General features: G+C 40.3%; 2 long non-coding RNA genes across 2 annotated transcripts in view; both read left to right on the top strand.

The window, feature by feature from the left end:
• Positions 1 to 25,458, top strand: part of LOC147012963 (uncharacterized) — a 62,916-nt gene that overhangs the window by 18,401 nt on the left and 19,057 nt on the right. The window lies entirely within an intron of this gene.
• On the top strand, positions 20,880 to 23,868 carry LOC147012964 (uncharacterized). The gene is made up of 2 exons (XR_015051133.1): positions 20,880 to 21,895; positions 21,993 to 23,868. It is a non-coding gene; the product is annotated as an uncharacterized LOC147012964 (long non-coding RNA).

Raw genomic sequence — 25,458 nt, 5'->3', positions numbered from 1 at the left:
CGCAACTTGGGAACTGCTTATCCGATTATTATCAAACCTTGAAAAGTCACATCCACGGGTCCCCAGCAATATTCCTGGCAAGTTTCAATCAGATCGGACCGTCAATCGTGCAAAAAATAAAAATTAAAAAAGTAACATTAATTGACGTCATTCGTGATGTCATAGCACCGTGTCCTGTCTGGTTGACAGACAATATATAGGTCGTTATTGGTTGACAGACATTGGTCATTGTATCACGTTATTCTTCTTATTCAATTATTGTGATATTATTGTGTTCTGCCAATTATTGTGCTATTATTATTATTATTATTATTAATATGCTGTTATTATTATTCTGAGAAAACATTGGCATGGTAAGGTGAGAAGGTGGAACGACACCTTCAGCTGCCATATATACACCTTTTCAACACTGAAAAAGCAGTAAAATGGCCGTAACTTGGGAACCGCTCGTCCGATCGATATCAAACCTCAAAGGCACATCCGCGGGTCCCTGGCAATATTCCTGGCAAGTTTCAATGAGATCGGACCGGCGGTCATCGAGAAACGGCGGTCGCAGACAGACAGACAGACAGACGCACAGAGATTGCTGGAATTATAGATAGAGTAGTACGGGCCCGTCGGGGCGGGCCCGTAGGTGCGTGCCAGTATGTGCAGCCCTCTCTCGTCTCCTCTCTCACCCTCCTCTCTCTCGCCCCCCTCACTCTCACCCCCCCTCTCTCGCTCCTCTCACACCCCCTCTCTCTCACCCCTCTCTTGCCCCCCTCTCCTCCTAGTCTCGCCCTTCATCTCTCCCCCTCCTCTCTCGCCCCTCTCTCTCGCCCCCACTCTCATCCTCCCCTCTCCCGTCCCCTCTCTCGCAGATATTGGTCGACAGATAAATGGCCGTAACTTGGGAACCGCTCGTCCCATTAATATCAAACCTCGAAAAGGCACATCCGCGGGTCCCCAGCAATATTCCTGCCAAGTTTCAATCAGATTGGACCATCAATCGTGCAAAAAAATTAAAAAAATAAATAAACATTAATTGACGTCATTCGTGATGTCGTAGCACTGTGTCCTGTCTGGTTGACAGACAATATATAGGTCGTTATTGGTTGACATACATTGGTCATTGTATCACGTTATTCTTTTTATTCAATTATTGTGATATTATTGTGTACTGCCAATTATTGTGCTATTATTATTATTATTAATATGCTGTTATCATTATTCTGAGAAAAATTGGCATGATAAGGTGAGAAGGTGGAACGACACCTTCAGCTGCCATATATACACCTTTTCAACACTGAAAAAGCAGTAAAATGGCCGTAACTTGGGAACCGCTCGTCCGATTGATATCAAACCTCGAAAAGGCACATCCCCCGGTCCCTGGCAATATTCCTGGCAAGTTTCAATGAGATCGGACCAGCAGTCGTCGAGAAACGTCGGTCGCAGACAGACACAGACAGACAGACAGACACACAGAGATTGCTGGAATTATAGATAGATATATATATATATATATACACACGTTTTTTTTTTGAAAAATTTCAGGATTTCAAGTGTCCCTCCCCTTTCCCTGTTCCACACATAGCACCTCTATTTCCTTCTCTTACTCCTTCCTAAACACGACATTTTTTTTTCCACTATTTTCTCCCAAACACCACGTTTCCTTCTTTTCCCCCTCTTTCGAAATCCCCAAACGATCTCTTTCCTTATGAATAAGCGCTTCCATTCCTCATTCCCCCACTTGGAGAAATAATATGCAGATGACCCACATTGTTTATCGTCATATATTTATTCTATACGCACGAGGCGATTGGGCCGCTGCACTCATGGTCTGGTGTCCACGTCGAGAGGCAAGGGGTGGGGGTTCACACTGGTGTGTACATGATTCATATCGGGAGGAGGTGTTAAAATGCCCAACACAGTTTTGCATATGCAATAAATAGATGTAACCGAATACCTCTTAATTTATTTTCCTCTGATCGAGATGTAACAATTCAGACAGATGGATTTGAAATGTTCCATCAATTCAAATTACCAAATCCTAAACTAACTTGGTTAACTAACTAACTAAACAGACACAGACACAGACACAGACACAGACACAGACACAGACACAGACACAGACACAGACACAGACACAGACACAGACACAGACACAGACACAGACACAGACACAGACACAGACACAGACACAGACACAGAGAGAGAGAGAGAGAGAGAGAGAGAGAGAGAGAGAGAGAGAGAGAGAGAGAGAGAGAGAGAGAGAGAGAGAGAGAGAGAGAGAGAGAGAGAGAGAGAGAGAGAGAGAGAGAGAGAGAGAGAGAGAGAGAGAGAGAGAGAGAGAGAGAGAGAGAGAGAGAGAGAGAGAGAGAGAGAGAGAGAGAGAGCTGTTTTTCCTCTTTTCGCATGCACACGGCCTTGCTGGAGTTTGTATGTATCGTCCAGCAAATACTGTGCATGTTTGAGTACAATTGCCTTTTTCCTGTGTTTAGACTTGCTTGTGTTAGAATGATCCAGATGCCTTCAGCATTCAGCTGTTGCTTGTTGCTTTTCCAGAAATTCTTGCATCGACGCGTGGGATGATCCAAATTGTGTCCGGATCAGATCAGACATGTGGACACGTATGATGTGTATGAAGAGTGCTTTTGAAAAGTACGGGCTTAGTCCAAGGTTGGTCAAATTCCAATTACTGTACACTTCAAGCGGGACAGAGTATGACGAGTACTGACATGTGCACGATGTAGTAATTCTCCCAAACTTGCTGAATCCGTTATAAGTGACCACCATGTTTAATGGTGAACTTCTGTCAAAAGCCCGTTAGTCAAGGTAATCCAACATTACAAAAACCTCTTCAGTCCATGTGGAAACAGAGTTTGCCAAGCAATGCACTGTGTGTCTGTCTGTCTGTCTGTTGGGTGGTCACTAGACTACCCTTAGTCTCAGGTTTTCCATCTGTCTGTGTGTCCGTCTGTTTGTTTGTATGTAATGGACAGCTCTGGAGGCCAGAGGAGTCAACTGATTTTGATGAAACTTGACTGGTAGGTTAATACCAGGATCTAGTTGTATGCTTTTGAGCACCGTTGCTATGGACGCCACCGTTGTCTAGCAACGGGACTTTTAATTATTTGAAAAAAATCCGAAAAATATTTATATATATATATATTTTCGAAAATCAAAAATCGGCTTCCGTGCTTTTATGCGCACTATAATCAACCTCTTTGTCAAAAAATTTCAGCCCAATCCGTCAAAAACCGTATGTCTAGTATGCAATTATATTGCGACCACCCATGTCGCCCACCGGCTTGTCTGTCTGTCTGTCTGTCTGTCTGTTTGTGTGTGCTTTGCAAGAAAAATGATGAAGGAATATTTCTACATCTATTCATCATTCCACATTCCATCCTTCATCGATATTGCTTCATCACCCCATTACTGAAGTCCTTCATGTGGAGATATCCTTGTCCCTTGTCCTAAAGCTGTTGTGAGCCTCGGGCCTTGCAGTTTGTGAAAGAAGAGCGAAACTGGTCAGGTGGCATTCCGATCATGGCTGAGGTGAGATGGGGGAAACGCCCAGCGGCGGCTCATCGTGGGAAACACGAAGCTTTCATCGCACGGGCTCTTGATCCTCACGTTGGATTTGATTCCAAAGGCTTGTCTGCTTCCGCTGAATTGACACCTCGACGCAACTAACGTTTATTTACTTGGACCCGGCTCCTGGGCTTGTTACTGTTCGGTCATCTCGATTCCCACGACAAGATGACTTGTGACGTAAGGATGATTGCACGGATTATGCAATGATGTTGAAAGCAACGGTTAAAAACGACGGCAATAAAATCGGATGTATTTAGTTCATTATAACATTGTCCATGATGACTATCTGAGGATGCACAGGAAAGGGTTAAATCCACCTTATGTATTAGTCAAAAGGAGGTTGGTTGGAATTTTCGATGAAGAAGATGAAGCAGAGAGTAAAGTTGTCCCTAACTTATTGACCAACAATCAATCATCGTCTCTGTTGAACGTCAATAGTTGGCGATTTTCAAAGTGAAGGATATTTTTTGTTTCCATCAAACTGACTTTGATCTGTCATTGAATTGCATGGTGAGGATAAGTAGAATGGGTATCGTGGGTATTGAAAGGGCCACGTACCAAATCTTGATACAAATGCAAAAGGGGAAGGAGGGTGAAGGATGATGAGGAAAGGGGGGGGGGGTAATTCCAGAGCTGTTCGGAATTCGAGGGAGAGGTGGAAAAGAGGATGAAGTGGTGGGTTGGAGTCAATTTTTACACTTTGCATACGTAATATGTCCATGACCCTTGGTGTAAGGAATATAGTGAGATGGGATTTCTGAAATATATATTTTGAAACGTACCCATGTCTAATTTCCCTGAAGGTGTCAGAGCAAGATGAATATCATGTTCAGCGAGCTCGGAGGTGAGCGACAAGTTCAGGTTTGATTTCAAAGAGTTTTTGTGACTTTATGAGTTTCATGACTCAGGGAACTGGATTCTCAGAAAGTTTCCTGAGGGCACGATCGGTGCTCCGTGGCCTGCTAGCTCAGTGACCCTCGAACCAAAGCCTTCCCGAGTGAGTCTTTGACATGCAGATCGGCAGCGGGAGCCGAGCCATGAAGGTTTCTCACGTGAAATGCCCCGCCCGTCCTTTCCCAGGCTGTTTGCTTTCTGCCGCCACCGACTCGTGGCTCCACGTCTCGAGGAGCTTTAACCTTCGCCAGCGAGACGCGAGGAAGTAAAACTGCTACAAAGTTTGCTTTACAAGTCTACGTGGCAAAAGGAACGTTGAGGATATCACGATGAGTTTATTCGCTCTTGGGACATATACACACTTAACTTAAACAATTCATCTCACCTTTAAAATGCAAAGATTCTGAATTTTGAGTGTGTGTGTGTGTGTGTGTGTGTGTGTGTGTGTGCGCGCGCGCGCGCGCATGTAAATCTCTCTTTCACTCTCTCCGTTCCTTATGCACGGCCACATCTTTAAAGCTACAAACTCCTTACTCGGTACTGATACAACTTTGTGTGCGAAGTAACATGGTCTGTGTGGCTCAAGCCTCAGAGACCGTTTTGAGGCTGCAAATCGAGGCTAAAGTGACCGATATAGCAATTTTTTGCAAAAAGGATGACCAATTGATCTCAAATAATTGAAAAGGTCGGATTTTTTTTTTAATGCAACACAATGAACCTTTTTCAAGTCCATCAAATAATTTAAAATGAGATATTAACTTTAACTTTTCCCGTCACGGGGGACGGGTGCTTTTGCTTGCTTAATTCAAACATGAATTGGGTATTCACCTTAATATTACCCGTTGATGTTTCGATGTTTCGATTAACCTCAGTACTTCTCCCGAAGTGATTAGAAGCTGCAACCATAAAGGTAGTAACGATGAGCGAAACTTGAAATTTTGAGCGACAGTTGTAAGTTACATATTTGGGCTCAGCAGAAATGATGGTGGCATCGTTCTCGAGAAGTAAATCGTCAATGAAACATAAGTCTTTTACTACTACCTCAACAGCACAGATAATTCCGACTCTGTGGAGTTGGTTGGGGAAAGCTTTTGGCCCAAGTCTTTCACAAACTGGGTAGTCAGACCAGACACCTCTCACCTGGTCTTCCGTCTACCTTTGTCTCTCTCATAACAGAGTCAGCAGATTTTTTCAGCAGCCAATACAAAGTCTACTTTTAGGAATTTTAACTTCCTCTGATAGTGCCCTCAATGGGAGACACACTTTTACTGGACAAGGCTACAGTTGAGAGGCATGTATACAAAAACCACATATTAACCAACTATTTAATGTACTTTTGATTATGTCCACCATGCTCAGAGCTCTCTCATCCAGCATAAGTGGACATCGGTGCCTTGGTACCAACCTACGATGGGAACGCCACAAATTCGATTCACATGGTGGCACATTTCTATTGACAGCTCAAACTTTTCCATCCACGAACTCAACCTCTCACTCCCACCTTCCTATCTGACAAAGAAACTTCCAACGCTCTTCCTAAGCTCTTCACACCCTGCTCCTTCACTTTTGGAATTCTTTCTTGAGCCAGAAAACGATATACTACTCCCTGTACATTTTACTTTTTCCGTTTATTTATTTTTTACATTTATTTCCTTTCTTTTCCCATTTGTGCAACCTCCTCACCCAGTATGTTCATTCACACTGTTTCCTCCATGACTTCAACCTGGTGGTGTACCGCCATCTCTGGTCGTCATCCGATCCTTAACCATGATCTTTTATCCATCATTAACCTTCCACTACCTCTTTCAATTTACTTGCAGGTTGCTTTGTTTCTTGCCCTCTTCTCTCTCTCTCTCTCTTCCTGTTTATCTTCATTATGGGGTTTTTGATTGAACTATCAAGGCTTAATCTCATTTGTCATTTGTCGTTCTTATTTTTCTTCACAGTAGTTTTGTTCCGATGGCTCTTTTTTAAGGTCGTCACCAGATTTCCGGACTTAGGGCCGTTTATTCCGACATTTCCTGGTATCTCCGTTCCTTTGTTATGTGGTGTGAGGATATTTTCCAAGTGCAAATGCATGCCAAGTTTTCCAACACCCCTCACCTCCTCAGGATGGTGTGATGTACTTCACGCTAACAAGCAAAATGCCTTCAACCCTTTTGTTCATGTTGCGATTCCTTGTTCCACTGATGGTCAACATATTGTCGATGATCGGGCTGTTGACAAGTATGGCCTATTGCTCCCATTTGCATTTGCACTTTTCCTTACAGCGGGTAAGTTTGAAAACCAGTCAAGCATCGCCTGCTGTGAAGGGGACCACGGGATGAAAGGAGCAGGAGGGTGAAGTTGTCGCTCGAGAAAGCGGCGAACCTTTGATGAGAGGAGTAATATGAGCCGTGATGTTAAGGAAGTGTCCAGAAGTCCTCACACGTGTCCAGCTGGCCTATTCACGGCCTGCTTTGAAGTAGGACCTGAACAGCAGCTTGTTTGCCTGCTTGTTCTTTTGGATGAAGATTGTCCTCTCTTTCGCAGCTTGTCAATTCATTTTCAGGTGGACACAACGCAATTGACAAATGTGCTATTCTCATAGTATGACAGGAGATGAGATGACATATGTACAGGTAGCACACTTACTTTTGAGCTGTCCAGTGCAGAGGTAGTGAGCACACTTACCTTTGGACTGTTTTGTCTGGGTTCACATCCTGACTATAAACGGTCACATTGGTGCTTTCCAGGTGGGGGTATTGCATCAATGACTGTTCTGTCCTTCCGGTAGATGTTGAGCGAGCATTAGTTGATGGACTTTAAAGGGCAACCCAAATGCTCAGACCACCTCGACGCTAATCTATTCTTTGATACACTACAAAATATATATGTTGGTACTTGTATAGTAATACAAACAGATTGTATCATCCTACACCAATGGTCAAAAGAGTCCAAGTTTACCAGAAATTGGAGGTACTTTGTTCAAAATACTTTCATTTGGATTGGGCCTAACAAATGTTCACTTTTGTGCTTGGAACATTTTACAGAGCACTTTATGAAACAACATAGATGGCTAGATCGTGAGGTTATCCACCACGATTGAGAGAGGATGCCCCATGATGAAGCAGAAGAAACAGCCATTGCTCGAAATTGTAACACCATCGCTACCCAGCTACCAGCACATGTACATGGGCGATTTGAGCGGTGAATCAAACACCTGTGGCCATTGCCTGGCAGTGACCTCAACAGCACTTAAAAATAATTATCTAGTATCAACACAAATTTCTACAAATCAAATGAACCACCATCTATTTATAATGGAGAGAAAGTATGTACAGTATGTATCATCATCGACTCCTCCAAGAGGATTTGACCAAGGATGCTCAAACTTCCAGGATCCTCCCACAATCCCCCCCCCACAATCCCCCATCACCCCAAAAATACCCACCACCTTCTCACCCTCCTCCACATCCCCGCACAATCATCACCCCCACAATAACCATCACCATACTACACCCCCCCATCCACCCTCACCCCCCCTTCCACAATCCCCCATCCACTGGGGAGAGACATCGACACCTCATGGACATGACGGTGGGACACGGCACAGACACAAATGGCGTCTGGAGAAAGTATGAAAGCGGACGATCTCACCACATACAAGACACCTGCTCAGGCTGTGACGGGACAAAGCATTCATCACCCATTTTGTCTGCAATGTCAGAGTGTGTCGGGTGATGAGTATTTCTGCTTGAGTAATATATAAACTGATTTATAAATTAATACAAAATCCCTCTCTTGTAAACCGCCAATTGAATGTAAAACCAAACCCTACCAAGCTGAGCTGATCATGTAACCAGCGTTTTCATCTTCACGGACACTTCTGCCTTCTTCGTCTGAATCGCTCGCACAAGGCTCAAAACAACACGGCTCCGCAATTTCCCACAAAAGCGTTTCCATCACTAATTTTGTCTCCATTAGTTTCTTCAACATCCCACTGATCAGTTTCAACATTCTGAGAACCTTCGGAGTCGCTAACCATGGTGGAATCAATATCGGAATCCGAGGTCGAAATTTGCTGTTTCTCTATGTCAAGCCACCATTTCATGGTGTGACGTCACTGGTGAAATTGAAAATCGATACTCTTGGGCTTTTTTTCGACACTTTGTGACTGGCAAAATAAATTTCAAATTTTTTTCCCGTCAAATCAGACCGTGATCAATGATTCTCAATGATTTTCCAAAAAAAACAATGCAGTTTGCATTTGGGTTATCCTTTAAAGATCCCATGGTGTATTTCAAGAGGAGTCGGTGAGTTATCGACGGCGCCCAAACCAAATTACAAATTTTTGCTCTGATGGAGTTGGTTTGGTAACACCATGCAGTTGAGTGGTGGGTGACCTATCCTGGATGAATTGTCAGCGATGGAAACGTTCACAGCTAATTGTGGGTGCCTCAACAACCTGGGAAGAGGTGGAAAAAGTTGTAGTTTCATTAATAGTAAACACCAGCTAACCCGTACTCACACAGAATTCTAAACGAAGTAAGGATGGAGCTGGCAAAAATGCAAATGGCGTCTGTCATCGGCCAGCAAGCTGGGAGCAACAATTCACATTTATTGCCACATCTGATGCAAATTCAAATGCTCTAATGGCGGTGAGGTGCTCCATTTGAAACTCTTCGATAGATGTAGTGTTTTGATGCCTAGAGTCCATCAGAAAAATTTGTAATTGGTGTCAAAGCCAGTGACCAATTGCAAATTAATTGTAGGATTTATGATTCCATCATCCGAATTATACTGTGAAAGCTTGCATAATAATTATTGTTAACTCATTTATTAATTTATTGTTGGATGATCATATTGTATTCTTATGGGTCTATCAAACTGAGGGTGCAGTCTTAATGAAAAAAAACTCTGAATGATCCTCACAAAACAAACACATGTTCAACCTGTCATTTGTTTTTGTAAATTTCACATGACAGCACATGATATAAACTTCTGAGGAAATGATAAAAAGCATATGATATAATGTATGATATCCAGACTCATGTTGATTGGTGATTCTGCAGATGGTGATCACGCTCACCCACCATGTCATACATGCACCGGCACATTTATCTACATTATCTTGGGTCCCTTTGTGTTTCCTTATTTCACATGAACAAAGCATTCACATACACTTACCCAACAAACACACAGACATGCACGCACACGCACGCACGCACACACACACACACACACATCTATTATTTTAACGATCCTTACAGCTACTGTGAATGTGTTGTAATCATTATGTTTGCAAGGTCTTGGTCACCTTGAACCTGAGAGTATGTATTGACTATCAAAGGTACTTCGAGATTTTCACAACCTGGTCAGGTTTCCCTTCCCCCGACTGGCCTTTGCTCAGAACTGCCCTGGTTAAGTTCTCCATAACAGCTCTTGTGACTTCCGCCGCTTCTTCTAAGTTGACCAGATCCTCCAGTGGGGATTCCATTTCTACATTCAGTATCCTAGAGGAAATTCTGCCATCTGGGACCCTTCAGTCTGCCCGAATTATGCAGCAATTTTAGTAAAAATAAAAAAAATCTATTTACAGCTTTTAATGGAGGTTGTACCTAATCGCATGCTGAACATATAGATTATCAGACATCATTGTATTTTCATGTGAATTATCAGGTTTTACTCGGCATTTGAACCTGCGTTTTCAGCAACATGAACCATTGGTTCGAATGAGAACGCTAAGCAAGCCAATCAAGCACTAAACAGGCCAACTATTTTTGCAACCTGCAAGGTTGTGCTTTTTGTCCTAATGTCCATTGGTGACTCCCAGATCACCATATACCTTCTTTCAGATCATGTGCACCATCTTCATTGCCACTTTCAATGCTATGAGCCATTTATCATTGCTATGAGCAATGTGTATTGCCATTTATCCTCGTGTATATGGTTTCTTAGCACACAATTCCATGGTATGCTTGGTGTGGCTTTATGGTTTGGGTGGTGGGCTTGGGATCTTAGGATCCCGAGTTCAAATCCACCTTGGCTGTTGAATTCGTACCAGGTGGGGTTGACTCTGCCTGCCATCCTTCAGAGGTTGGCAAAATGAATGCCAGCTTGCTGGTATCCTGTGTCGGAGTGACGACCTGTCCAAGATTGTGCCCAATAGCTAAGGAGACTGCTTAGACAGCACTGACGCTCTGCACAGAGTATGGTCCCAAATGGAGGGATGGAATTCCATGGTAGAAACATGCTGGGTGAAAACAGATTTACATGATGTGTTCTCCACACTTCATCCAACTATCATATTGCCTCTGCACAACATGCACCCAAACATTCTCTTCGTTTCTCACCATCCATATATAAAACAAGCATTTTACTCATCGCTTCGCTGATGGTAGCTGAACAACAACAAAAGCTATATATATATATATATATATATATATATATATATATATATATATATATATATATATATATATATATATATATATATATATATAGTTACAATACAGTTAATTGCCAGTCAATATTTGCAATTTTTTATTTGTTGATTCCAGCCACATTTTGTTTTCTGCTAACAACCCAGCATGACTTTCCGTAATGCGCACACTTTTTCTCCAAAAAATAATATTATGAATTTGTTTTATGTTCTCAGTGATCAGATGTTATGTGTTCTTTTTTGTTATGCCTCCACTGACAAAGTTGCCAGAGGCATTATATTTTCTGGCTGTTCATCTGTCCATGATAGGTTTTCATTACTGAGATAACTTAAGAACGGCTGAAGGGATCCAAGTCAAATTTGGTACAAGAGGTCCGGTTCGGTAAAAATTCTGTTGCCGTGCTCACTTGTGAACTATTGATGAGATTTTTACCAAACTTCGGAAAAGTATATATTATGATGCAAAGATGAACTGATTAAATTCAGCATCAAGAGGTCAAAGGTGAGAGGTCATGTCAAGGAAAAATGTGATACTTGAGAACAGCTGAAGGGATTTAAATCAAACTTTGGTACAAGTATGTATAACCCTCCGTCAGTGCGTCCATCCATGACAGGTTATTTGTTACTAAAAGGTCAAGGGTCAGAGGTCACATTTAAATGCCTGTTAATGTGATACCATTGACAATGGGATTTGAACTAAACTAAGCACAAACTAGACGGGGAGATTGGTAAAATGCCAGCTAAATGGCCTGGACACTTGGTGCGGATGGGGGAAGAGAGAATGGCGAAGAGATCGGATAGATTGAGGGAGCAAGGTAGGAGGAAAAGAGGTAAACCGTGGTTGAGATGGGAGGATTGTGTGAGGAGGGATATCTGTAAGGTAGGGGTGGTTGGAGAGTGGAGAGAGTTGGCTGAGGGGAGAGGGAGGTGGAGGAGTATCATGCTCAAAGCAGGGCAGAAGTTTGGTGCCATTGGACCTCACCCCTTACGAAGGAAGAGGAGGAGGAGAAGCACATGTTCCATGATACATATGTACACATTAGATATTGAGGTCAAAGTTAGAGTCAGCAAAGACTTAATGTGGAAGGAAGCATATCGGTCGACATTGTGATGTCAAATTAGGTCTAGTTTTTACAAGTTGCAAGATGCAATTCTCATTGAGTCATGAATAATACACCGCCACAAAAGCCTACCCTACCGCTAGATTAATTACTGTCTTACTACACTGCCATCTTATTAAATCCGTCATCCCGACACCGATGAGCCAGCATTCAGCCTGTTGCATAAGGTCCTCAATTAGAGTCAGATGTATGGGCTATTTTGATCAACTGCCATCAGTGAAATGATGGAACGGGTGGAGTGCTGGACTCCAGTATGACGTGCACATCTGGAGAGGCCCAGCCTAGCTCTAGAAATAATGATGTCCCAGATGTAATGCTGTAATGATGTCAAAGACATAACGCCAAAATGACGTCCCAGACGAAACGCTGTAATGACATCCCAGACAAAATGGCGTAATGACGTCCCAGACGAAACACCGTAATGACGTCCCAGACGAAACACCGTAATGACGTCCCAGACAAAACGCTGTAATGACATCCCAGACAAAACGGCGTAATGACGTCCCAGACGAAACACCATAATGACGTCCCAGAAGAAAAACCGTAATGACATCCCAGATGAAATGTCGTAATGACGTCCCAGATGAAACACCATAATGACGTCCCAGATGAAATGCCATAATGATGTCCCAGGCGAAATGCTGCAATGACGTCCCGGACAAAATGCTGCAATTACGTCCCAGACAAATCGCCATAATGACATTCCATATGAAACACTGTAATGATGTCCCAAATGAAACACCGTAATGACGTTGCAGACGAAACGCCGTAATGATGTCCCAGACAAAATGTCATAATGATGTCCAGGACAAAATTCCATAATGATGAAGAAGCAGGCCTGAGAGTTTTAATTTAACAGTTCAAATGGTAAAAAATTTATTCTACTAGTGCGTGCCCGTACATGTGTGGCCGTACGTGCAAAAAAAACAAAAAACTTTCAAACCGCGTGCCAGAAACAACAACCACACAGGCCGTTCCTTCGCTCTCGTGTGCCCGTACGTGCGTGGCAGTACGTGCAAAAAATAAATAAATAAAAACTTTCAACAACAACTTCACTCTCGTAAACGACGACTGGATTGGGGCATTGTGTTTATCTATAAATGCGCATAAGAAATCGAGAAATTATTGGAATACAGTAAGTCATCACTATCCGGAAGTCCATACATTGTAACCCATAATGGGAAACGTGGCTGAGGATCTCTTCCCCATTGGCCACGCCTACGCAGCAATGTGTCCTGTCATTGGTTTGGTAAATAAATGGCCATAACTTGGGAACCACTTGTCCGATTAATATTAAACCTTGAAAAGGCACATACTCAGGTCCCCAGCAATATACCTGGCAAGTTTAAATTAGATCGGACAAGTAGTTGTCGAGAAACAGCGCTCACACACACACACACACACACACACACACACACACACACACACACACACACACACACACACACACACACACACACACACACACACACACACAAACACACACACACACACACACACACTGCTGGAATTATAGATAGATGACAGCAGCAACCCTTTACAAGGACACGGAAGGAGCACACAAAAGGAAATATAGTAATAATTCTTAAAGCAACAGAAAGTCGTATTTAAGTGCAAAGAAGGAGCACACAAAGAACAACAATTACGTGTTATAAAATATCCTTTTTTTAAACGTGTTTTACTTCATTGTGCATCCTCATTGACACTCACGGGTTGACATGCAATAAGTTTGTGAAGTACAACATGTTGTCCTTTAACTAAACCTATCAGCGAAGTGATGGGAGGCACGTACACCTCGTAGTATAGTTAGCGAGGCTGTGCTATGATTTGCTATTTATCTTGCTCTTCTTTGTTCACTTCGAGAACTCAAATCCATATCTGCAATCGAGATGTTTGTGTTGGAGCATCAAATGGCTGTTTTTCGCTTCAGATGTTCTTTGTTCCCCCTTTTTAAACCTACCTCTTACGGCTGGCACAAGTTGTCGATTTCAGTATCTGCACCTAATTGTCGTACCCTTCTTACTCTGTTCACATACATTTTGAGTGCCAAACGATGAGCGATAAATATGTTTATGTTGTGAGCTGTAAGCCTGTACAAGTAGAGCATAGTGTTCTTTCTAATTGACTTTCTGCTCCATCATGAGAATTCTAAGAATGTCCAATAGCATCCTGTTAAACCTCTTTCGATCATGTAGTTTCCTTGAGGCTGGTGTGCTGTCCTTTGGTATTGCTCCTTGAAAATCTTTGCAATGACAATCTAAATGGTAACATACCTTTGCTATAGTATACTTGGACAACAGTCTGAACCATTCAGTTAACCACATCGTGTGAAATATTTTATCTGATGCCACTCAAATCAACGGCACTCAATGAGTCCATGATGGCAGTTCCACAAGACAGATCGATTGTGCTGAGCTCATCACCACTTCGTGTCAGCTGTACCTGCAGGCTGTTCAAAGAAATTAACAAATGCGGCCTAGTGTTTTGTCTGTTTCACTGACTTGCATAGTGATAAACAGTTTCGTCAACACTGGCAGTTTTCACAGCTTACTTTGGAGACTAATTGCTGTACTTCAATAATATCTTGTTCTCGCACTCATTAGTACAAAAGGCCCTCAAACATCATCAGCAATCACTCTGATGCCTCCAGTCTTTGCTGCCACTTGGTATCCACGTCATCAGTGTTGGCTGTTGTATCACTTCAGTGGGCAACTGGCCAAAGCACTGAGTATATAGTGTATGCTTCCAAATGTTATTAGAGCAATTTAGTTTGCCAAGTTATTAGATGGATGGTTGGACAAACCCAAAACTGTGGAAAGACCATGACTGAACATACCATGTTCATGGAAGTTTGTTATAATACTTTTGGATAATGCATCCTCTTTAATTATTTTGCAATATGTTAGTTCATTGTGTATTCCAATGTTGTGTGAATGTTTAAAATATTTTAAAAGGTAACACTTTTCGAATTGTACAAACATACTGTATATAACCCTACAGGGGTACACAGGTGGTGCTGCATTAATGGCACAACTGCACCTCCTAAACCAATGATGCTACCCACCTATAGTGACAGGATATGGGAATGGGAGCTCGTGAAAATGTGTTATAATCATCATCTTTGCAAGGTCTTGGTTACCTTTAAGAAACTTGAGGGTATATATTGACTGTCAAAGGTACTTTGAGCCTTTCAGAACCTGGTCGCGGAAGCTGTTAAATAAGAGGTACTGGGCTGAAGAGTGTTGGGGAGAGAAGAAAGGTGCATATCATGTTTAGGGAGGAAGCTCACTACTCAAGAGCATTCATTATGTGAAGGTACCATTATCGGCAGAAACGGTTTTCTCCCTTCGGGTTTCAAGCATTTCTCTGGATGGTCATTTGGACTTAAGTCTGGATGGCAACAGACCCCAGGGCGGGCTGTTAACATACTGCGTTGAAATGCAGGAGACATACTCAGCAAGCGATGACAAGCATACAGACCTGGGGTTTTAACCCTGAGTTGGCTCGCATAATAATAATCAAAAATGTTTAAGAAGCAACAACAAAAAAATAAAATAAGAAGCACACAGGGTCTGTTGCTCTTAAATCACAGGCAGGTCGATGGTTTCTCAGTTTTCCATCATAGAATTTCCAATACAACGTTGCTGCTGCCTCCACTCTCGGTTCTCTGATCCCCCTCCATTATCCATCCACATTCCTTTCATAACCCTCTCCTGGTTAAACTTCCAAAATGCAGACAAACTATAAACTTCAACTCTTTTATTCCTCACTTCTCCTGTCTATGGAAGTACCATCCAGATGCTATTTTGTCTCGCTCTTCCCTCCAGGGGTTCAAGCAAGTAATGCACCACCACCTCATGTCAACCCCAATTCTGACCGATGATCTATATTACCTCCATTAACCTTTCCAAACCCAACCGTCTTACTCACTAGTTTCAGTGTTTTCTTCCCTCCTCCCTCTTCTCCTTTTCTGTTCATCCATCCCTCAATGTCTGTCCCACTGTCAGTTCTGTTTTGCTCTTCCATGAGCCTCGCTCCTGTAAAGAAAAAAACTAACAAACAAAAGACAGCTCAAAGGAAAGATACATTCTGCCAGGCCTCCTGTTTATAATATATGCACATGGAGCTTATTTCCTGCAGAGCATTGGTTGTAACTTTGTGATGATGAAAAAAATGTATTATAATTCGATTTGTCCCTACAACCACAACCTTACAACTTGGTCACCTCCTTCTTGATGTGTGTGTGTGTGTGTGTGTGTGTGTGTGTATGTATGTATATATATATATATATATATATATATATATATATATATATATATATATATATATATATATATATATATATATATATATATATATATATATATATATATATATATATATATATATATATATATATATATATATATATATATATATATATATATATATATATATATATATATATATATATATATATATATATATATATATATATATATATATATATATATATATATATATATATATATATATATATATATATATATATATATATATATATATATATATATATATATATATATATATATATATATATATATATATATATATATATATATATATATATATACATATACATATATATATATATATATATATACATATATATATATATATATACATATATATATATATATATATACATATATATATACATACATATATATATACATATATATATATATATATATATATATATATATATATATATATATATATATATATATATATATATATATATATATATATGTATATATATATATATATATATATATATATATATATATATATATATATATATATATATATATATATACCGGGCGTAGTGGCGTGCGCCTGTAATCCGGCTACTCGGAGGCGTGGGTTGGAGGATCGCTTGAGGACGGGGGCTCTGCACTGGGCAGGGTGTAGAGCAGCCCGGAATCATGGCGAAACCCAAATCCTGATCCCTGTGTCGTAAGAGGCGACCAGGGTTGCGTCAGGAAGGGCATCCGGCGTAAAACCTGTGCCAAATCAGTATGCGGATCATAACGGATGATCCGCTTGGCGACCCCTAACGGGAGCAGCCGAAAGATGAACAACAACAACAACATATATATATATATATATATATATATATATATATATATATATATATATATATATATATAGTTATGGAAATGGCCCTAAGTATGCCACTACATAAAGGATTAGCCCAGATCCCCCATTAAATGCATGTTTAGCCTGGCTTCGAGGCAAGCGTTCGCCGGGAAGGCAAGAGAGAAACAATGGGTGTCGAGGCGCGATCTGCTGGAGGAGCAGTCAGGCTTTGAGGCGAGCTTGCGCCAGGAAGGCAAGAGAAACCACGGAGCCTCTAACTGTCCCTACTCACCTCACGGCTCGACTACGTCTTGGAATCCCATGGACCCAGCCTGCCGGAGACGGCACCTCGATTTGGCCTTGTTTGGTGAACAGGCCAGGCCTGGACTTGTATGCTGGATCTTGTGAAAAGCCAGCTGGAGCATACCATCGTGGATCTTTCGCTCTGGTGCAGTCAACCTCGTGGGGTCAGAGCACGCGGAGGCCGCGTGCGGTGCGACAAAGGAGGGCGAGCGCCATTTTTCCACGCGGAGTGCTCGAGCTTGGGGCACGAATCCGTGGACATCGGCTTGTTACGAGCGACATTTGTGCTTTTTGCGCTTTCCTCTCGTCCATGAAACATCACCGGGTGCTCTGTCTTGTCTGCATGCTGTCTATGTCTTGGCTGCATGTCGTTTAAGGCTTACCTTGGTAGGGACCCCTTCGAAACCCGTAATCCGTATCTCCCTAGTTAAGAACGGGTTCTAGATGAATTAAAACATTGTCGTGAATCTTTTGCTTGTGTTGTGTTCCCCGATGTTCCCCAATAAATCTGCTGATTCGTATGAAGTTGCCGCTTTGGATTAATTTGTGTCGCGTCGAGGAACGATCCGTTCGATTGGCATATAAAGCCAAAATGGTTACAGACTGGCAGAAAACGCTCGGCATCTGACAAAACCAGTCTGTAACCGGGGTCTATTTCCCCAACTGGTAAGGTCCAGGGGTACGTTGGTATCGCGATTGAAGACGCGTGACCCGAGGCCTATGCTGAGCCAGCCGGCGTTATAAACCCTGGAGACGACGGTGGTGAGGGTGGCGCTGAATCTGTAACGTTTGGCTATCAAGACTCGGGTGAGAATCCCGCCACTGCTGAATCCTCAACAATATATGTATATATGTATATACATATATATATATATATATATATATATATATATATATATATATATATATATATATATATATATATATATATATATATATACACATACAAATATGTTTACACATACAAACAAATATGTATACACATGCATACAAATATATATATATATATATATATATATATATATATATATATATATATATATACATATATATATATATATACACATACATACAAAAATACATATACACATACATACAAATATGTATACATATACATACAAACAAGCCGGTAGGCGACGAGGGATTCGCTAGGATCGAAGCGCTGGATACGATGCTTTTCATTCTGACCGATCCACCGACGAAGATTCATTGCCAAGATGTATTGGTTCACATACAATTGTTCCTCTGCCTGGCAAGATTTTTCCTCTTGCGTATTTTGCCAACTGGCACTCCTCGTAAAAAATGACGCTAAATAGACACCCTATTTTTGAAGGACTACCATTTGAAAAATAATCGGTTTGCTGGTTTGTGCTGTGGAGCCTCGTGTTGCAGACACACACACACACACACACACACACACACACACACACACACACACACACACACACACACACACACACACACACACACACACACACACACACACACACACACACACACACACACACAAAACCTGATAAACTTCTCTCAATGCTCTTGTTTGACCACACCTCCTGAGCCACACAATATTTTTCATAAGCCACGCCCACTTTCCATAAGCCACGCCCACTTTCCTGCACCACTTCCACTTTCCTACGGAACTCCCACTTTCCTAAGCCCCTCATAAAAACGATGGTAAATAGACACCCGATTTTTGAAGGACTACCATTTGAAAAATAAAACCTCAACCAAAAATCGGCTCAAGTAAAATCTTCTAAATATGTCTAAGTGTTTAATTCCAAAGTCTCGTATCTCTACATTCAAAACTGAAGGACAAGTATTGAAAATACTGTACGCGGTTTTTCGGCCGCTGCACAGCAACGGGTGGTTGCTTGGCAACGAAATTCAAACGTGCACATTCCCACAAATACTGCACATGTTGGCAAAGTTTCATCGAAATCGGTTCGCTGGTTCGTGCTGTGGAGCCTCGCGTTGCAGACACACATATGCAGACACATATACACACACACACACATACACACACACAAAACCCAACAATAAGGGATATCTAGCGAATCCAATAATATATATATATATATATATATATATATATATATATATATATATATATATATATATTTATATATATATATATATATATATATATATATATATATATATATATATATATATATATATATTCCAACCACCGACGTCATATTAATCATGTGAGGGTTTCCAAATTCCACAGTCAATGATAATGTTTTAAAATGCTTCATTCTTCTAACAAATATTGCTGCCTTCGCCTTTTGGCAGAACTGAATACTATTCTTTTTTTTCTGTCTTTTGTTCATTACCTATTTGCGTCAAGTTAAATTTCCTTGTATAATTTCCCATCCTCATCCTTAATCACTAATACTGTGCACCTCTTTAAGTCTTTGTGTCGGTATGCTGGTTGCTTGCTCTTATTCACCTTGTTGTTTGTTGTTGATTAAATTGCCTCTACACCCTTCCCAATATATCTTTACACCAGTTAATATTTCTCTACTTTTCTGTCCTGACCCCAGAAGGTATTCGTTCTTGTTTCATCCTTCGTAAAATCTTACAATCTTACAATCCACTCATTACATCTCTGCACTGCTGATTGGACCATGATCACTCACCCTGGAATGCCGATCCACCTGAAACTGCTCCATCACGTTGGAATTTGGACCCAGTATCAAAGCTAACCTTAATTAGTGATTCTAACGTAGTCAAGGAAAACGATTCTTCATCGTCAAGGCTATTGGCCACTTGGCATCGTTTGACATGTTAACAGTGGTTGGAATTAGCAAGATGTTAATCGATGAATGATAACTGCCATGGGAAGTAAGCAAGCAGAAGCTAATATCACAGCTCAGAGCAAAACAGGCAAATAAATAAATGAACCAATGTCACCCGCAGGGTGACCCGTATCTTGCCAAAAGGTGACCACATGTGACTTCTTTAAGGTCACACTGAGGTGAACAGAGCTGCTATCCACCAGGAGCGACTCCTTGAAGATGTTCTGCCTACGAGAGATTCCGATGAGAATCGTTCTACAGAGTAACCATGAAAAACATGCGTTGGCCTCATAACGTCACCAAATGACGTCATAATGTCTCAAGCTTGACATATCTAGAAAGCACTCATCGAGGTGTTCAATTTGAGGTACAACACAATATGGTACCTAAGATTTCAAAATTTGACCTTGGGGTCAAAATATTTCGACCTTCGGCGCTAACCATGAAGGTCAAGGCCAATCGCCACCAAAAACTAATCAGCTGAGCGCCAGACCATATACTACATTCCCATAAAGTTTGGAGATGATTCGATTAAAATTACTCAAAAAATAAGGGTTTCGGCGACCTCCATGGTTTACCGCAAAGTGACCTTGACCTTTGACCTTGACCCTTTATGTGTGAGTAGGGTAAGAATACTGATTCTGGCTCACTTTTCCCCATGTAAATGAATGGGGGATTTTCAGCGATTTATATTTTTTTTCCCTAAAAATAAATCCCCTTTTTATCCCAAGGTATATTTATTTGTCTCCCCTTTTAACCTGGAGGTTGAACCTCATTGAATTGAACACCTGAGGGTTGAACAGCTCACTCATTGAACCTATAAAGATTTGTTCATTCTCAAATTCCTTCAATAGTTTAATTTTCTTTGCACAATAATCTTCATCTAAAATATTGACAAACAAAACATTTGAATCTTTATATTTTTTAAGATACCCCATTTGTGCCATTACGAAATGATAAACTTCTCTTAATGCTCTTGTTTGACCACCTCCTGAGCCACAGGTTATTTTTTGTTAAGCCCCGCCCACTTTTCTTTAAGCCCCGCCCACTTTTGTTAAGCCCCGCCCACTTTTCATAAGGTAATTTTTCTAAGCCACGCCCACTTTTCCTAAGCTCCGCCCACTTTTGCTAAGCTCCGCCCACTTTTCATAAGGTATTTTTTCTAAGCCACGCCCACTTTTCCTAAGCTCCGCCCACTTTTGCTAAGCTCCGCCCACTTTTCATAAGGTATTTTTCTAAGCCACGCCCACTTTTCCTAAGCCACACCCACTTTTGCTAAGCTCCGCCCACTTTTCATAAGGTATTTTTCTAAGCCACGCCCACTTTTCCTAAGCTCCGCCTACTTTTGCTAAGCCCCGCCCACTCTTACATCATTTCCAGTTCATCTCTGACTCACAAAGAAATCACTAGAAAATTACAGGATGTTATGGTTTTGAAAAATTTCCCAATGAAGGCTTGCCTAGGCTTGCCCAGGGAATTTCCAAAGGAAACCACACCCACCAGTCTTTCTCTATAAAAGCTTCAAACCCAGGCTCCATTTTAAACATTTGTTCTTGCTGGCAATGGTGTTCTGTGTGCTTGTCTCAAACTCTCTGTCTTCTATGGAACTAAACCTTCAAGTTGATGAACTGGATTCAAACCTCTTATCTATTGAGGTAAGATTTTTTATTTTCCTATTTTCAAACTTTGATTGAAGCATACTCATTTAATAATTAAATAACTTAATTAATACATTATTATTTTCTCTCACAGGAAATTGTGTATGAAATACGAAATGAAAATACTGCTTTTGCTACAACTTGGGGCGAAATTGTTGGCTTGGTTGAAGACCTTATGAGCGACCAAGACCCACAGAACGAGTTCGTCCTTGATGACCCAACCAAAGAGTTATACCTTGGAGACCAGCAAAATCCTGAAAAAGAGTTTTACAGCAATAGTACTCATTGTGAGTTATCAAGACAATACCCACTGAACAAGTTATACCTTGATGAGCCAGAATACAAGTTTTACCTTGGAGACTCACAAATTTTGAAAAAATCAGTAAATGAGTTCTGCCTTGATGGTTTAAATAACTACCTTGGAGACTCAGGAAAAGGGTTCTGCCAAGATGGTTCTAAATATGGGGCCTACCTTGGAGACTCACAAATTTTGAAAAAATCAGTAAATGAGTTCTGCCTTGATGGTTTAAATAACTACCTTGGAGACTCAGGAAAAGGGTTCTGCCAAGATGGTTCTAAATATGGGGCCTACCTTGGAGACTCACAAATTTTGAAAAAATCAGTAAATGAGTTCTGCCTTGATGGTTTAAATAACTACCTTGGAGACTCAGGAAAAGGGTTCTGCCAAGATGGTTCTAAATATGGGGCCTACCTTGGAGACTCACAAATTTTGAAAAAATCAGTAAATGAGTTATCCTTAAGAGACTTTGTAAGTTGGTTTTACTTTGAATACTTGAAATGTGGGTTCTGGATTGATAACTCACAATGTGATACATATCTTGGAAACTCAACGGGAATGTGGTTATACCTTGAAGACTTGGAAAGTTGGGTTTATGTTGGACACTTGAAACTTTTTTGGGGGCTTTTATTTATTTATTTATTTATTTATTATTATTATTATTTTATTTATTTATATTTTGGAGACTTTTGGAGTTGCTATCACTCTTTGGGATCTAAACCTATCGATGTAGTTCTTTGTCGGATGGTGCTTGATGGGAGCAAGATCAAGAAAGTTCTGGGAAGAAAGTGCAGGCTTACTCCCCCTTTCTACGTCATCAAACCTGAAAGCCTTAAAAGACAGAATTGGAAGAAGAAAAAAAAAACGTAAAAAAATATATATATAGGTGGAAATCTCATTTTGAAAAAGACATTGTGTTGGGCGAGGATTGAGTTAGGGTTGAGATTTTGAATGTGAGGGTTGGGGTTGAGATTTTGAATGTGAGGGTTGGGACACACACACACATACACATCAACAAACAAAAGTTAAGCCTTGACTATTCAGTTGAGGATTCTGTGTTTGGGGTTCACAGATCTAAGAACGTCCCCCTTGACACACATTATATACTGTTATACACCTCGGACTTGGCCCTCGAGTGTCCACAACGGTGTATAGTAGGAGGGAGTGAAGCGCCAACCTATTGCTCCCATTACACACACACACACACAAACAAAAGTTAAGCCTTGACTATTCAGTTGAGGATTCTGTGTTTGGGGTTCACAGATCTAAGAACGTCCCGCTTGACACACATTATATACTTGTCCCTCTAGTGTCCACAAAGGTGTATTATCTGCTTAGTTTTGTCTTTTGTAATTCCTGTGAATAAAATGAACCTAAAATCTCTTCCCCTTCCAAATCATATATTTTATAAGTCCAAGGAACTGTATCTATTACATCAACAATTTTAAAAAGTTCTTTCGTCCATCGTTCAGTAAAACCCTTTTCAAAATGAGATTTCCACCTATATATTCTTACGATATCACCAACTTTGAACTTAGGTTTTCTGACATTAATCTCTTTTTCATATTTTAATTTTGTAAATGTTTCTGATGGCTTCATATTCGTTGACGTGTGAATCGTGTCATTATACTTATCCACAATATCCTGAATAAAAGATGACCATTGTTGTGAACCGAGTTGTGTGAATTTTTTATATAGTCTCTCTTTTAAGGTACGATTAAAACGTTCAACAACAACTGCCTTCCCTTCATTAAAGGTACTGTATAATGTAATACTGTTATTTTTTAGAAAATTCATAAATGTCTTGTTATAAAACTCTCTACCCTCATCAGTCCACAATTTCTTAGGTTTTCTCTTACTTTTATTAAATATCTGTTGAAAAGCTAACATAAGAGTATTACCTGTTTTGTTTTTTAAAGGGACAACCCACGCATATCTACTCCTCAAATCAATAACGGTTAAAGCATACTTGTACCCTTATCATTATTGAGTTCAATCAAATCAGCAGACCAGATATAATCAACTTCCTTGGAATAAACTTTCCTTCTCTGAAACTTTGTGAATATTGGTTTATGTAATTCATCAGCTAATTGCTCTTCAGTCTTAATGGCATCATTAGAGCCTATAAGTTTTTGAATTTCCAAGTCCAAGTTTCAATTTAGCACTAATCATCTTCTTCACGATGAACCTATCAACTTTTTCTCTCAAGGTTGGATTTTGTATCAGAGACAAATTATATAACATTTCTCTATCGGCTTCATGCTTTTCTTCCAACGTTGTGGTATTCCCATAATCAATATCGTGTCTCATGCACACTTCATCAACTCTATTGATTGGTTTACTCCAGGATTTAGGATTGTCTGCCTCATCTAATCTTTTATCCAAGTTTGTGCCTGGACCACAGAAAGAATACCCTGGAAGATGTAATTCCCTGGTATTCCAGTAGTTGTAAATTTACTTCCTGATAAAAACTTTTGTATATCTCCTCCGAGTTTGTGTTTGGAGATAAATTGATTTTTTTTTGAACCACACACCGAACATATACCTTTTTGTATAACCCTGTTATTTTTACTTTTAATATATGAAATATTTTTAGTATTAGTTTTCTTTTTACATTTGAGACAATAACTCATTTATTTATGAGAAAAATTTCTGCAGAGTGCAAAAACCTTTTTAGTTTCCAACATGCACATTTGAATCTTAATTTTTAAAACATAAAGAATCCTTAGAAATGCCTTCACTCTCTCCTCCATTTATTTAAGAAAAAACTTGAATTAAAATACATGTCTTCTCGATGTCGATAGTCTTGTCGAAAGTATTGCAAATAGACTTTTTAATTCTTTGTATTCCTCCCTGGTGAGATAAGTTAATTTCTTTAATACCTCTATTCTTTTTTGAATCTCACTGGTTTCCATATTTTGATATTTATTCATTCTCTCTCTTTCCTCCCTCTCTCTCTTCTCTCTTTCCTCCTTCTCTCTCTCCTCCTCCTCCTTTTCCTCCTCTTCCCTCTCTTCTTCAACTCCTTCCTCATCCCTTACTATACTTGAATCGTTTACACCCCATAGAATATTATACATATATTCATCAGGATTTCTTGTTATTCCTGTATCCAAAATAATTTTTTACAACAGGATACCAATAAAATTTCTTTTGAATTTCTAAAAGAGCCTTACCTTTTCTTAACCTTATAATTTTTTCATTATTTAACATTCTAATTAAATCTAAAGTTGTTGGTTTATCAACATCAGCATAATGCCAA

This window comes from Eptatretus burgeri, chromosome 14, assembly GCF_056783735.1.
Source record: "Eptatretus burgeri isolate ZD-2024b chromosome 14, Ebu_testis_v1, whole genome shotgun sequence".
NCBI lineage: Eukaryota > Metazoa > Chordata > Myxini > Myxiniformes > Myxinidae > Eptatretus > Eptatretus burgeri.
The sequence above is the reverse complement of the archived record's forward strand: the minus strand, read 5'-3'. Positions and strand labels throughout refer to the sequence as shown.